Raw genomic sequence first — 4,928 nt, 5'->3', positions numbered from 1 at the left:
CCGCTCGAGTTGAGTTCGGGGAAGTTTCAGACACGCACGCAAAGGGGGGTTAGTCCGTCACGGTCAAGAGGGAAGTGAAAACCCGATTGGTCTAGAGCGGTCAACGAAGGCAAAGCGGTCCGAGGGAAGGTGATGAAGGCAAAGGGAGAAACGGCAACGACGAGCGAATGCAAGTTTTATGAAAACATGCGGATGCAATGCGTATGATGACATGATGAATGCAGCAAACAAATAAATACACACAACGATAACGAAAAAGATGGAAGGCGTCTGGAGCGTCGGTCTCGGGGCGTTACACATGATTCTTAAACCACTTAGCAAACCCCTTGGCAACCCTTTTATCAACATGGATCTTGCTTTCTTCCTGATTTAACTCTTCCTTGCATTTCCTGCAATGCAAACAAAGCATGTGAATTAAAATATTAGGCTGGTGCCAACCCAAGTAAAAAAATATATAATGAGTGCACAAGATATAACGTACTCGATATATGGTAGAACCTCGGCGCAATTGCTGAGCACATACCAAACCATATTGTCATACTCATCACCAGCCTCCAAGTATTGTGAGGCTCCAAGAAAGTTCACACCATGGTTGAAAAGAGAGACATCACCACTTTGTGAATCAGACCGCTCTCTATTTCTGCCCGGCCGGTTCCATCTTGTTTCCACATCGCCAAAGTATCTAGAGAAAAAAGTCAAGCACTCGTCAACGACATATGCTTCAGCAATAGAACCTTCAGGTCTTGCCGTGTTTCGCACATAACGCTTACAAGTAGGCAGCCTTCTTTCGATTGGGTACATCCAACCGTATTGCACAGGGCCTCTAAGCATTGCCTCTTTTGGTAAGTGCACCGCCAAATGGACCATCACGGTGAAGAAAGCTGGAGGGAAAATCTTCTCGAGCTTGCAAAGAATAATTGGGATTTCTTTTTCAAGTCTTTCCAAGACAGTTAACTTGAGTGTTTTGTAGCACAGTTCTCTAAAGAAATTTCCCAGCTCAGCAACCGCTTCATATATATCCTTGTCCATGATTCCTCGGAGGCCCGCCGGTAAAATCCTTTGGAGAAGCATGTGACAATCATGGGTTTTCAGTACTGTAAGCTTGAATCCATCAGAAGTAACACACTTTGCTAGGTTAGCAGCATAACCATCTGGAAATTTCACCGCTCTTAGGAATTCACAGAATGCAAGCTTTTGTTCTTTACTCATTGTATACCATGCTCGTGGCATTTCAAATGAATCTTCATCTTCATTGTGCTGTAGATGCAAATCTTCTCTTATGCCCATGTCCTCCAAATCAAGCCTAGAACTAACCGTGTCCTTTGTCTTCCCTTCAATGTTCAGAAACGTCCCTAGCAGATTCTCGCATATGTTTTTCTCATTGTGCAGTACATCAAGATTATGCCTTAATTTCAGATCAGCCCAGTATGGCAGGTCCCACAAACAAGACCTTCGGTCCCAACATTGACCTTCCTCACGCTTTCTTTTCTTCGCAAGCTTTCCTGGTCTCACGTCTTTCACCTTTTCAAGTTGCTGCTCCAGCTCTTCTTTAGTGCATTCAGCTGGCTTGTCACGGGTTTCATTCTCACCATCAAAATCTTTGCTTCTTCGCCAGCGATGGTTTCGGGTAAGAAAGCGGCGGTGCCCAATATAGCAGATCTTGCTCCTTATTCTCTTTGAGCAAGGGTCTTTGTTACAAGGGACACAGGCCTTATAACCCGCTGTGATTCTCCCAGATAGAGTGTGCAGAGCCGGGAAATCATGGATGGACCATATGATTGCAGCACGTAGATGGAACTTTTCTTCCGGACTCAAGGCATCGTATGTAGGTACACCAGTCCAGAGCTGGAGCAGTTCTTCTACGAGGGGCTCCATAAAGACATCAAAATCCTTTCCTAGAGACTCTGGACCCGGGATAAGACTTGACATCATGAAGTTGGACTGATCCATGCATGCCCATGGTGGCAGGTTGTACGGCACCACAAAAACTGGCCACATGCTATAAGACGTGCTCATGTTCCCAAACGGATTTAACCCATCTATGGCAATACAAAGTTGTATGTTCCTTGGATCTGCAGCAAAATCTTTGTATACTGTCAAACTCTTTCCATGCCTCTCCGTCCGCTGGATGGCTCAGCTCATTGTCCACAGGTTGCCGCTTCAGCTTGTGCCATTGTACCTCCAGCGATGATTTCTTTGAGATAAACATACGTTGCAGCCTTGGTATCAACGGAAAGTGCCTCAGTACCTTCTCCGGTATTGACTTCTTCCCATCAGCATCTTTCCACCTAGAGGCATTGCATTTTGGGCAGTTGTCATGCTTTGCTAAATCCTTCTGAAACAAGACACAGTTATTTGAGCACACATGTATTGAAACATAATCTAACCCCAGCCTGCGGATTATGCTCAATGCTTCATCATAAGATCTGGGAACACAACTATCAGGGAATTGCAAGCTCAAAAGGCGGAGTATTGCGTTGAATGTAGCATTGCTAATCCGTTAGAAAGACTTGATGTGGAGTAACTTCACGGTGAAGGTAAATCTTGAAAATTTACCCCCTTCATGAGCTGCGCGCTTCGCCTCCTCTAACACCTCAGCAAACAACAACTTCTGTCCATCACCATGATCTTCAGCATCGTACAAATCCTTCAATAAGTCAGGAATCCTATCATCTTCATGCCCATCCTCTTCCTCCAAACCAGCATTATCTCGCAAAACCTTTTCCATGAAATCAATGCCAGCATCACCACCACCCATCATATGAGGGGCCTGTGTATCAGCTTCAAAATGTTGAGGTTGTCCGTCTAAAGGTTCTCCATGATATATCCATCTATCATATGTGCTGGACATCCCATTAAGAAGCACATGATCTTCCACTCTTCCTTGAGCCATTCTTAAACGGTTGAGGCATTTGCAGCATGGGCACAGAATGTGAGCATCGTTGGCAAAATTTTCCCGAACAAATGCCATGAAATCATCAACTCCTTTCATATGTTCTTTCGAAAACTTTCTAACTCCTTTTCTGATCCAGCTTCTGTCCATCTGCCAAAGACAACAATTTGTTGCAACTTAGCAGATCAATCTAAGTGCATCAACATTAATTAATGAAATGGATGGCAGTAATGGCAGCTAAAAATCCAGAAAATAAGGTAGGCACCCAACTTTATATGCTAACTGCCTATGCTAACTGCCTAACTTTATATGCTAACTACCAGAAAATAAGATATGCACCCAACATTGAGCTATTTCCAATTTCTCACTACTTTAGTCCAGTTCACATGGTTTACTGATTTCACATGGGAGCAATAAAAAGCAGTTCATAGGAAATACAGATTTCACATGGGATAAAAGAAAAGCTAACAGAAACTTGTAAAACCTAACATAGATCAGGCAGAGCTGCACTAAGAAACATATGTGGTTCCTGTAAAAAGGATATCCACAAAGAGATTAGGCTCCAACTGCATCCATCTTATAAAGTAAGCTGTAGCATCCATCCATCAGATTGAGCTCTAGCTGCAGCTGATGGATTGTCACTCAAATTAAGCTACACTGGACTGCATTTCAAATTAAGCTCCTCCACATATTGAATCTCTTCCTTCCCCTTTCCTTTACATTTCAAAACGATGTAACAATAATAGCTAGTGTTCATCCCCTGCCCTCAGCTAGTAAGATAATACAACTCAAATTATCTCTCTCTTTCTCCCCTGCCCCTCAGCTAGTGTTGACAAACTAGCTAGTGTTCATCAGTAGGCGCAACACAGGAAAATATGAGGCGTGGGGGAGAGGAGAGGGGGGGGGGGGAAGGAGAGGGGTGCATATGTGAGCGAGGTCTGCTTGCGGCGGCGGTGACTCCCCCATGCCCGGTGGTGGCGAGTACCCCATGCGTGGGCGAGGTGAGCGGCGAGGTCGCCGTTCCTGTCGTGGGCGGGCCGAGCGGCGAGGTCGCCGTTCCTGTCGTGGTCAAGGCGAGTGGCCCCGACAACACCACCGCATGTCACCGCCCCCGCCCCTGCCGGTTGCTTCTGCTGCTGGCCCCCGCCCCCGCCCCCGCGCCCGTCGTCGCCCGCCGCCACCTGATCGGAAGACCTAGAAAAACGCCCGCCGCCACCTGGTCGGAAGAAAAACGCTAAGTGTTGCTAAGTGTTGCTCTGTTCGATGCCACCTGGTTGGAAGATCCCACTTGTCAATGATACGAGAGAGCCGTAGTTTTATATAATGTATAGATAAATTCCCATACATGAGCAACTGTCCCTCTCTAGCCCAGCGGTAGCAAGCGAGCGATGCAAGCGCGAGGTCGTGGGTTCGAGTCCCGCCTCGAGCATCTTTCTTGGGCGAATTAAGCGCTCGGCCCCACCTGTCAAATGGGTCCTGCCTGTCAGTGTGTGCCCCGTCTGTGTGTTGAATATTAACATTTAAGTAAAATGACACCTAGACAGTGACACATAAGCGAGGTTGCTGAGGTGGCTGTCTAAGCATCCTAATTCATTCAAACTCAAGTGTAATGACCATTTTATATTGGTTGTTATCAGCTAGGTGTGAGGCAGTGGACAGTGCTTCCCGCTTTATGACCATTTCCTCTAATGAAATTACGACCTTTCTGACCAGAATGGTCGTTATGGGTTAGGATTTGGAGCCCCCCGAACAGCTTTTGACCAATTGGTCTAAAATGGTCATAAATTTATGACCAATTCTTCCAGGGTCACTAACAGAAGGTCACAAGTTGACATATTTCTTGTAGTGCTCGCCCTCTTCCATGTCCAAGGAGCCAACCGTCATCGATATCTCCGACAATGAGGAGTAGCTTGTCATATTAGATCACTGTATGGACCCATGTTCAGTTTGCTAGATACTGGCTTTCCTTAACAAATTCTAGTGAATTGTGCTATCTACTTTTACCATGCAATCTGTTGCTCTAGTGTATATGTTC

The 4,928-nt window shown here is 45.8% G+C and overlaps 1 pseudogene; it reads right to left on the bottom strand.

Annotated features, from left to right (window-relative positions):
- Positions 1–292: 292 nt before the first annotated feature.
- On the bottom strand, positions 293–3,043 carry LOC141043001 (uncharacterized; annotated as a pseudogene).
- Between the last annotated feature and the right edge of the window lie 1,885 nt (positions 3,044–4,928).

The sequence above is a fragment of the Aegilops tauschii genome, chromosome 3, assembly GCF_002575655.3.
Source record: "Aegilops tauschii subsp. strangulata cultivar AL8/78 chromosome 3, Aet v6.0, whole genome shotgun sequence".
NCBI classification, from domain to species: domain Eukaryota; kingdom Viridiplantae; phylum Streptophyta; class Magnoliopsida; order Poales; family Poaceae; genus Aegilops; species Aegilops tauschii.
This window is presented reverse-complemented; position numbering and strand designations above follow the sequence as displayed.